Below are 11,447 nucleotides of genomic sequence, written 5' to 3' on the forward strand. Positions count from 1 at the left end.
CTGCTGTCACCATGGCCAAGGTCAGACTCAAGTTTTCCAAGCTCATTTCCACCTTAGAGGATTTGTACCTGCTCTTTCCTCTTTCTGAAACATTCTTCCCAGACCCTGGCTCAGCTCGTTTCTTTTTTTTATTCAGACCATAGCCCAAATGTCGCTTTTTCAGAGAAACCTTTCTTGACCACCTAAAGCACAAGACACTTAGTCGCTTATCATCCACTACATCTTATTTTCCTTCTTAGCATTTATCAGTGTCTAACTCACCTTGTTCATTGTTTGTGTCCATGTGCCAGTATCTTCCTGTAGAACAGTTCTATGAAATCAGAGACCCTCTCTCTCTCTCATTCATTATTGCCTCACCAGGACCAATAACAGTGCCTTCATAAAGAGCTGATACTCAATAAATTCATGGGGAATGAATTTAGGCAAGCCTGAGATGTCATTGGCACTGTGGAATTTTTGCTGCTTCTTTTCATCAGGAGCGGCGATAAGGGCTAGCTCAGCAGAAGGTTCACTGGCTCACCCTCATGGAGAGCATAAAGGTGAGTGTGCAGCAGAAAGCATGGCCCATGGCACAGTGATGGGCCCAGAAGAGGCCCTTAGCATCAATGGATGAGCCTGGATCCAAAGGTCTAGAAATAAATAAGGCCATAACACTGAAGATCATAATCATAGAGCCCACACAGAGAAAATGCTAACTTCCTGGTACAGAGGAATATGGTTGTCTCAGTTAGCTCAAGTTGCCATAACAAAACACCATAGACTGGGGAGCTTAAACAACAGAAATCTGTTTGCTCATAGTTTTTAGGGTGCCAGCATGGTCAGATCCTGCTGAAAGTTCTCTTCCTGGCTTCCATGGCCACCTTTTCAGTGTGTACTGGGTGATATTGAGACAGATGCAGCCACTGCAATCCAAAATAAATGTTGTGGAATTTTCACCACAGCAGAGAATAATCTGCTACTTTCCTTTGTGGCTTAGCTAGCAGCATGGTGACCCTAGGAAAGGCAGGGTCTGTCCCCTACTCATGGTCTCTCATACTCAAATGTGCATGGACACAGGGACTCTGCAAGAATGGGAGGGCCCAGTTTCCACGAAGCCTTGTCCTTGAGCAGCCAGCACTTCTGGAAATAATAGGTAGCATGCCATTGATGCTATTGTAAGCTGCATGTTGTACGCTCTGAAGAGAGAACTTCCTGCAGGTGCTGGTACATGGCAGTGACACAGAAGCAATGTGGAGAGCAAAAACACAAGTCCTTTGTTTCTCTTTTAACTGTCAGTATCTGTACCAACTCTCCTGCACCGGGGCCTCTGCCTACTCTTAACCTAGTCTTCTAAGTACTTAAAGTAAAATTGGAAATTCGGGGAGCTGAGACAGGAGCAATGATATGGAGATGAAGGATGTTAGAAGGTCGCTGTGTTGCTTAGTGCTTTAACAGATAACCCTAAATTTCAGTGACTTAATGCAATAAATTTTTACTTCTTGTTCACATCACAGACCACACTGAGTCAGCAGGAGAGGAAGGATGAGCAAGTTTCCCTGCTCTATATTGTCCTTCAGGAGTTTAGGCACCTACCATTTAGTTGTTCCTCTATCTCCTAGACACCTTGGAACCCTCCAGAGTTTGCAGCTCTGCACCAGATCATCTTCATCAGACTGGCCAACAAAACAAGAGTGAGCCATCGTGGCATGTCTGTCACACAGGAGGTATTTTAGATGCTGAGCCTAGAAATGGTACACGTCACTTTCACCCACATTCCACTTGTCAAAACTTCCACTTAATTGCAAATGGGACTAAGAAATATATTCAAGCTCCGTGTCCAGAGGGTGAGAGGAATTTGCTGAAAACCCAAGGTTCTCTGCTATAGTTTCCATTTATTTAGGTATTTGCCAACCATGTATAATTTAAAAGATGGCAGTGACTAACTTCTTCAACCTGATTCACCTTGGCATGGTCCAAACTGCTCACCCTCTTGGAGTTCTGAAACAAACAAAAACAATGGAAGACAAGTAAGTCATTCAATATCCTACTCAGCCCCTTTGGATCCTGTCAAGTTCAGGATTGAGAATGGCTTGGATGTGGGTTTCTATTACACATCCAAAGCATTTAGAGGTGGGTGCAGCCTCACTTAGGCACTCTGCAAAGCAAGTTTCACCTAGGTGACAGTGCTGCTATTCATATACTCTCCTTTCTCCCTGCATACTCTGGCAGTCCTTAGAGAAAGCTGGACTTTCTCAGCACCCCCAGGTGGCATGAATCTTCAATATGACCAGCTACCTGAGGGCTCTGGAACTGCCAAGAGATGGGTAACCTCCAAAGTGCTGCCATGCTCTGTGGCAAGTGCACTAGGGTGGCAGCAAACCTACTGACAGTCCTGTGATTCTGCAAGCATTTGTTGAACACCAGTTATGTGCCAAGCACATGAATAGGCAGCGGCATCCAAACAAACAAATAAACAAGAAACAATTAAAGAAAGCTCCTGACCTAAGTGAATTTACAGTCTACTAGGAGTGTTCCAGAAAATAAGCATATACTTTGATGTGATACCTGCCATAATGGGGGAGGTAGACTATGCCTCCAGAGCTCAAAAGCAGTGCGTAAACCAGGCCTCAGAATCAGGAAAGGCTCTCCTGCTAAAGTGATGTCTAAGCTGAGACTTACAGTATGAGAGGCAGCTACTACCCCGAATGAAGAGGGCAAAGCTATCTGGTCAGACAGCATGCTGAGCAATGGCCCAAGGTGGGAAAGACAAAGTTGTTCTGCAAAAGCCTGGAGAAGAGTTTGAGAGGAAAGAGAAGAAAAATTATTCCAGAAAATACATGTGGAATCATATAGTCTCTTTTGGCATTATCCAAAGGACTAATGGGAAGCCCTAAAGAATTTAAAGGATGAGGGCACAGATTTGTGTTGGAGAAAAATCACCCTCTGGCTGACATTTAGATCAAGGAGAAAGTATAAAGCTTAAGGTAAGGAAGAAATATGGAGGCAGGCCAGGCAGCAGTGCCAGCAGACCAGGCAAGAGAGCCAAGGAAATGGTAACAGGCACGGGACCTCTTCACACCCAAAGGCCTACATTCCAGCAAGCCACAAACTGGGGCCCTTGGAGCTGCTGCAGCAACAGCAGGATGGAGTGGAGTTGTCTCCTGGTTGAACATGCTCAGGATACATCCAGTGCAATAAGGAACCTTGCCTTCTACGGCCATGCTGCCCCGATCCCATCTGATCTCGAAAGCTAAGCAGGGTTTGCCTGGTTAGTACTTGGATGAGAGACCACCTAGGAAGACCAGGTACTGTAGGCATAAAAAAAAAAAAAAAAAAAAAGGAATCCTGCCTGTACTTGTCTAAGGGCCTGGGTGCTTTATTCCCCAGGTGCACCCTGAGGGCAGTAGCACTTCCCCTGGGGAACATGACAATATTCTGAGCATCAGCAGTCCTCAGCATTTGAATTAGCCTCATACTTCATTTCACAAGGCTGCACAAACCACATCTGGGAATGTGAGAGAAAGCAGGACATTGGCCTTATTTTCCAGAAGAAGCTCTATAGGAGGACAGCCTCACGAAAAATAGGCTGTATCACTGCCCAGCTTCAGGAGGTACCATTTCCACCACTGCAGGTTCCTGTGGGACCTGCATGCAGTGGATACTGCCGAATTAGCACCCTCCTGGGGACATTGTGTGAGGAAAGGAATAAAGTGGCAAAAGGAGGAAGTGTGGCTCCTGCTATGTGAGCTTTCGGAATAAGTGGTGGTTAAAGTAGCCTGCGAGGAGAGGACTGGCAGTTCTCTGGGGGCCTCTAGATGACACTTCATAGACTCTCTCTTGGGCATCCTGCCCTGACACTCAGGTGTGGCTCTGAGGAGCTCCAAAGGGGCCGATGAGGACAAGGCTTCAGGTAGACTGTGGCAATCTCCTCAAGCAACCAACGGCCAGAGCAGCTGCTCTGCTAGGTGTGTCAGCTTCCTAGAGAGGCACTTGCAGTCAGGCAAGTTCACTGTGAACAGGAATTTGGAGATGGAGTCAGGATTCCTTGAATCTCTAGCCCTGCTGACCATTTTTGGCTCTATCTTTCTGCTTTCTTTGATTCTGTTTTCTGTCTCTTTGCCCTCAAGGGAGACATTCCTAATGTTTTTCTTCCTCCTTAGCTAACTCCTATCATGAGTTCATCTACCCTCCCTGAAGGCTTCCCTGTTTCTGGGACAGTGCAGGTGACAAGTACTTCTCCTGGTGGGTTTTTCCATCAATTTCTTCTCAAGGAAGTTGGGGACACCTGTCCCGATTCCATCCCTCCCTCTGGCATAATGATAGTCACCCTATCTAACAACTTCTCATTCATAAATTAAATAATTATGATTAAATTATGAAATGTTTCATTTATATTAAGTTAGTCATTACTATAATTGCATTTTCATTTTGTCTTTCATCCAGCAGTCATTTATGAAAGTTATTTCTTTATGCCATTTATTATAGATTTTTTTAAATTCTAATATATTCCAGTGAGAAAATGTGGCTTGTTTTTTTTATTCTCTTGGGAACATACTGAGATTCTCTTTTCATCCACTTTTGAATCCTTGATTCGTCTTTTACTCAGCTGAACTATATCTTAAAGCAGTTTCCAGGAAGAATAAGAAGGTGGCATACTTTCTAAACCATTGCATTTCTGAAAGCGTTTTTTTTTTTCTTTTTTAATGTCTTTACACATGAATGACAATTTAACTGAACAAAGAATTTTGGGGTCAACACCTTCTCCATTTAAACAACTAGAGATGGTGGTTCTGTGTTGGAGTGAAATCTAAGGTGAGAAGATGTTTCTTCCTTGTAGGTACCCTGTTCTTCGTTGAGATGCTTGTAGGATTTTTTTAAGTCCTCTAAGTCATGCCATAGTCTCCTTTTTGATACTTTACAGCACTCCAAGCCTTTGGAAGCACAGAGACACCTTAGAGGAGGTGAGACATCTTGTGGAGAGATGAGGGAGGTGCTGATGCAAGCTCTGTGTCTTCTGGGAAGCAAGCATTCCCCACAGAGTGGCAGAGGATCATGCTTTCCATAGTAATTTCCCAGGCTACTCCGAATATTTGCTAATAGGTTAGCAACAAGTTCAGTCATGTGCTCACACACTCTCATTTCCTTTCCAAAACAGAGCTTTATTATAAATCAATAAGGTTTCTACACCAAGAGCAAAAGTAACATATATGGGATTGAGGAAATAAGATAATCTTTGTAAAGAATGTTCCTAGCCATATCATAGTACCTACTCTGGGATCCTTGTCTCAATAACAGATGCCACAATTTGAATCTGTGACCTGCTTCTCTCTGAGTGTTGCCTCTGTCCTTGCCTGAATCCAGTAGATGCTGCAACCTATAACAGAACTGTGTTCTGAGCCACTCACCAACCACAATAAGTCTTATCCTAAAAGGCCATGGTGACTATCTTTCAGGACCTAAAAAGTGTATCCCAGGAAGAAAACCAGAAGATGGCACAATGCTGGAGGAGGGGATCCTGCTAAAAATAGAATTGCCCTCAGGATGCTAGGCAATAAAATTTCCATACAGATGTGGGGCTGTGAGAACAAGCAGAACATCAGCCTCATTTTCCAGAAGGAGCTCTCTAGAAGGACAGCCTCACAAGGAAACAGGCAGTGCCACCGTCCAGCTCCAGGGGTTGCCATTCCTGACACTATTATGAATGCTCTGCAGTACACTCCTGTGAGAACATATATGGTGGCCTCTTCTAGGGGAAACCTGCATGCCCAGGGAAGTGAGTTAGAGCAGACCTGTAATTGTTACATGGCGTGTCCAGGCTAATAAACAAGAATGAAAACCCTAACCTCTCAGTTAATATCTGTTATGGACTGAATGTTTGTGTCCTCCCCAAATTCATATTTTGAAATCTAATCCCCGGCGTGGGTATTTAAAGGGGGGCTTTGGAAGGTAATTAAGCTATGAGGACAAAGCTCCAATGATGCTACTGGTGCTCTCATAAAGGGATGAAGAACCAGCGCTGTCTACTCTAAGCTATGTAAGGACACAGCAAGACAGCCATCTACGAACTAGTAAATGGGCTCTCACCAGATATTGAATCTGCCAGTACCTTGATCTTAGACTTCCCTGCCTCCAGAACTGTGAGAAATAAATTTCTTTTGTTTAAGCCAATCAATCTATTGTATTTTTTGTTATAGTAGCCTGAACTAAAATAATACCTCATATTATCTTGCTACACATTTGTGACCAGAAAGCACTGCTCTAAAACACTAATACGGGGAGATATGCTCCTAAAATTCATCCATTCTTAAGTGTTTCCAGAGACACTAGACCTAAGAGATATTAATCAGAAAAAAAAATGATTTAGTTATCAAATAATAACTAAATCCTAGAAATTCACAATGCACAATAATGTTTTAAAGAAGGCCTATGGTAAAGAACGCCATTGAGTTTTATTTAGCCCAATGTTCCCAAATAATTTGACCACAAAGAACTCATTTCAATTAATACTCATTAACATCAAACAGAATGTGAAATACACTTGGGAAAGCATTGTGCTAAGAAAATCTCCCAGATCAAAATACTTGCCACATTACCTTCTGCCCTCAGTAGGATCCCAGCAGGAAATTAACACAAAGGGAAGCTGAGTGTAACCTGTTTATTGGATGAGCTGGATCAGCAAGGTGCAAGAAGAAAATAATTTTTTTCTTTCTCATCAGGTCTCCTCTTAATCTGTTCAACCAAGTCAAACTTGTATATTCCTGAATGAAATCCCAGGCAAGTCCCTGAGCTTTCTCAGTCATTCTTGGGTGTTTATGAGGGGTCTCTTGTTCAGAAGCCCCCATTCCAAAAAAAAAAAAAAAAATGTCAATTTGAATACCTAAACTTTGATCTCTTATCTAATTTAAAACTTCTCTCTCCCAATTGCCACAGCAGAGACCAAAGAGAAATCCTACAATGGGAAAGGGAAGGCAATTAGTCATTTTGGGTTTTCCTTTTCCTTTTCCTTCAGCATTCCCCCAGGCTTGTTTATTCTTCCCCTGTGCACTATTCTGTACCTGGCTCCTCTCATGGTGGGGAAGGAAGAAGAGCTATGGGAGAGGTAAGAAACATCAAAGTGTCTCATATGCCTAGTGCTATATCTGGTCCTCTCTAGGTTTTTAAGTGTCCTCAGTCATGGCAGACATTCAAATACTGACTCTTTGTCTTGTGGGGACACTTTTGAGAGTTCTTTAGAGACCCTCCCCCCACCCCCAGTGCCAGAGGCATCTCACGTGCACATCACTGGCATAGATATTGCCTTTTCTAGCTAATCAACAGGATTGTACCCTAAGCCATGGGTATCTGGCAGTCCCCAATGCAGGGATCATCTCACCTTTCTGAGCCAGCCTCTTGATGCCTGAAGAACTCTCAAGATGCCTGAAATCTTTCTCGTTTCCAGAGGACTCACATTTGCTCTGCATTCTTACTCCTATCTCCTAGCACAGCCATCAGAGATAACCCCAGAAAGCCTCCCACTTGTAAGCTTTGTCAGGTATTGGTTAGGTCTCAATCTCCATCTTCTCCAAAATCCAGGAAATACATTTGGTGTTATCTTTGTGATTCTCTGAAGCTCCTTTCTTGACTTAATGATGGAGAAGATCTCCTCTTCACTCCCACATGGGGAGAAGAAAATGTCTGGCTCATTGACAGCTCTGTGTAGGTTGGGTTCCCTGAAAATAGACTCTGAAATAGAGATTTACACTGAAGAAGCACATTGAAGTGTGCAAGCATGAGTGACTCCTGTAAAGAAATGTAGGGGCAGGATTGGCCCGAGGGAGAAGCTGAACTTCCATAAAGTTGCATCGGCCCTCAGCTGATCTCTCAGGGAGCTCTGAAGCTAGATGGGCCCTTCTCAGATTGAGGCAAAGAGGTCATGTCTTTGTACCCCTGCATCAACCAGCCCTGGATGCAGGCTGCCTTCAAAGAGGAGGCACAAACTTGGGCAACAAAGCTCCCTCAATCAAGTGGAATTCCAAGAGAAAGGTGCTTCCATAAGTAACAGGAGCCAGCACATTCAGCAACTGGGAGACTGCGGGTCTCAGTCCTGAAGGATAAACTTGGGCAAGGCACCACAGCACAGTACCCTCACTGAATGTCAAAGACAGAGAAGACCTACTTAACATCCTACTCCAGAAATGAAAATTTGTTAGTTTGTGTTGTTTTGTTTTGTGTTTAATTTTCTTCTTTTCAAAGGGAACATCGGTTATTTGTTAAGCTGGTCAGTTAGCATCAGTGTGATCCCCAGGAGAGACAGCAATGAGTCCCATTTCTTTCCTGGCTCTGCCCTTCACTATATCTGGGTCCAGCTTGTGTTAATCTTCAGTCTGAGTTTCTTTAGCTATAAATCAAAATGACAAACACCATCTTCCTACCTCTTTTAACCATGGTGAAATATATGTGATACATCTAGTACACATAAAGCAAGGGCTTTGGAATCTGCTACAGAGATATTGGCCCTTATTCAAAATATTAACATGATAGTAATAGATTTGCTGAGCTTTTTCTTGTCAAGCCCCATTAGGGTTAGGTGATCGAGTGTCTTAAGAAACAAACTGAGAGAACTTTTTACAGAGTCAGTCTTCATCCCAGGGGAAGTCAGACACCACCTTGAAGGTTATGGGTAGACATTTAGGGCTACATGTCAAGGTAGGTCAGATGGCACAGCAATGTCACACAGCCCATCACAGAGGCTATGTCACATGAGGAGCTGGGTGATGACGTAGTTCCAGCTCTGCCATTCACAAAGATGTGAGATTTGTAAATTACTTCCCATGCTGGAATCCATTCTGCATCTGTGAAATGCAAGTGTTGTTCCAGAGCAAGATTTTCTAATTCTTTCAGTATCAGAACTCTGTTTTCAATTGGAAATTTTCAAACTCCACTATATGAAAGTGTTAAAAAGGTTCTTCATGATGTTTAAATGTAGGCTAAAAAATGGAAATTTTTCTCCAAATTTTGTAGTCTTCTGAAACACATCAATGCAATCACTCACTCAGAAAATGGTTCCTGTGTGTCTACCATATGCCAAGCATAGTACTAGACAGGACACTCAAAAATGTGCCACAGACTAGATAGCCAGTATGGTCCCTGCTCTCCTAGAATTTACAGTCTATCATTGGTCCAGTCAATACATATGCAATATGGCAGAATAATAAGTTCTTAGTCAAGAGAATGTTAAAGCACATCAGAGTTTTAACTCACCTTTGGCAATGTGGGGAAATCATGGTTGATGTTCCAGAGAAATTGGATCTAAAGAATGTATTAGAATTGACTAGCTACTGAAGAGAGAAGATTTTTCCCAGTAAAAAGCTTTGTTTTTCCAGAGATCCAGAACTGAGAGACACTTTTGAAGAGCTGAATAAAGATTAGTTTTAATATAGAAGAGGAAACAATTAAAAGCAGGAGATTCGACCATAGAATTTAGTACTGCATAAACCACAAAAGGCCACTCATAAAATACTAAGAAAATTGGGCTTTATGAAAAGTGCCATGAGAAACCATTGATGTATTATAAGCAAAGTCTGAGAATCGCTAGTCTAGGTAGACTCTCAGGGTACCTCCAACACGAATGCTTGCCATAACAGATTTCATTAAGCTCAACCAATAAATTCTTGCACATTAATTGAGTTATTCAACAAATATTTGCTAAATATAATTAAAAAGTGATTATTTAAATCATAAAGACAGTGTAATATCTTTTGGGGGAAAAAAAGAAGATAAAGGTAAATCTAGTTCTGACAGAACGTCCAATTTATATTCTCAAAGGGCAGCATCATATCTCTAGTTGGGGAGAAAAGGAAGGGAGAAGATTCACAAGAGTACAACCAAGGAGAAGGAAGCTGTTACCCAAAACAATGCAGGTCAAGATTGGGACATTTTGGGCTGAGACAAAAAATAGAACAAAAAGGCTACAAGGCACTCAGTGAGAAGATAAATAAGAAGCTGAAATCAAGGCAGCTAATAGGTGAGCACTTCCTATCTTCCCAACAGAGCTAGTTAGTAGGTGAAAAAGACTTTGCCCAAGGACTAGACCAGAGTGTGAGACAGTGCTAGGCAGTGTCTCATTAAACCTCAGAAAGACAGCAAAAATTTTGCACTCAAAAGATGGTCAATCGGCACGCCAACTTTGATTGACATTGTAGACCTCCAGAAAACCTTACCTCTCAGTTTTTATTCCTTTGTAGAATAACTTCCCACATTGACTCAGGCTAGGCCATGTGATTTACTTCAGCCAATGGAACCTTATCAGAACTGATGCAAGCAAGAGATTGTCCTCTTGGAATGTTCTCTCTTAAAAACCAGCTGCCATGTTGTAAGGAGGAGGGGAGAAAATAAGCATGTTAAGGGTTAGGGTTAAGGGAGATAGAGATTCTGAAGGACACAACTCCAAAGGGGAGAAAATGAAACAAAGAATACTCAATCAATTTAAGGGAATTAAAAAGAAGCAGAAGAAAAAATAAGAAACAGAGAAAACAATAAAAGGTAGCAAAAATAAGTTTAAATTTTGGAAATCATAGAAACTGTGACTGGCTTTAACCTCCATTAACTCATTAGTTGGGTTTTTTTTACAAAATCTAGTTGTATATATTACTAATGAGACACACTTAAAAGAAAAAGAGACCGGGTGTTAAAAACAAAGACATAGAAAGTGTATGTATTGGGCAAGTATCAATGAGTTAGTTTATCAGCCTGGGAATCTAAGTCCAATGATACAGCAGGAAGTGACACTGAAATGTCAACTAATGCCAGCATTTGACTTTATCATAGTTGTTATAAAAACACTTAAGTATATAAGCAAAAAACACAATAGGTATAGCTTCAAAATTGAAGAAACACCATGCTATTTCACTCAATTTGAACTATTATGAGCTAACTAAACTATGCCAAAAAAACAGGAACCTCCATGTGTCTGCCCAGGTCTCTGGCTTCTCCTGACAGAGAAGGGAAAACTCGGACTTGTCTGAGAATAACATCAGTGGTCAGAGAAACATATTCCCAGTCTACCCTGGGTCCTTAGTGCAGCACTTGCAGTTCACTGCTTGAGATCAGGAGGAACAAACAGTGATCTTCAGGCCAGCTCTGGTCTGAATATTTTGTTTTGCTCTCACGGTGCTCTTTTCGAGTTTTGAATTAATTGTCAACATTTAAAAATTGGAAAATTCCACTTAAAAAATGTGGATGTCTGGCTTGTTTTTTGAGAAATAAGGAGATTTGGCAACATTGAGCCAGGATTCCTACAAGTCAGCAGTCAATCAGATCAGAGAGGCTATGGCCACCCCTCAGAAGTGACATGTACTTGCCCATCTGTCATTGCCCCTGAACTCCATGTGATCTCATAGCCAGGTCCGACAGCTGCCATGTGACTCAAGTGGTCTCTAGTCTACAAGCCAGTTTCCAAACCCAGAAATTCCAGGGAGTCACCAGTTCTA

The sequence above is a fragment of the Pteropus medius genome, unplaced genomic scaffold (genome assembly GCF_902729225.1).
Source record: "Pteropus medius unplaced genomic scaffold, Ma_sr-lr_union100, whole genome shotgun sequence".
NCBI classification, from domain to species: Eukaryota; Metazoa; Chordata; class Mammalia; order Chiroptera; family Pteropodidae; genus Pteropus; species Pteropus medius.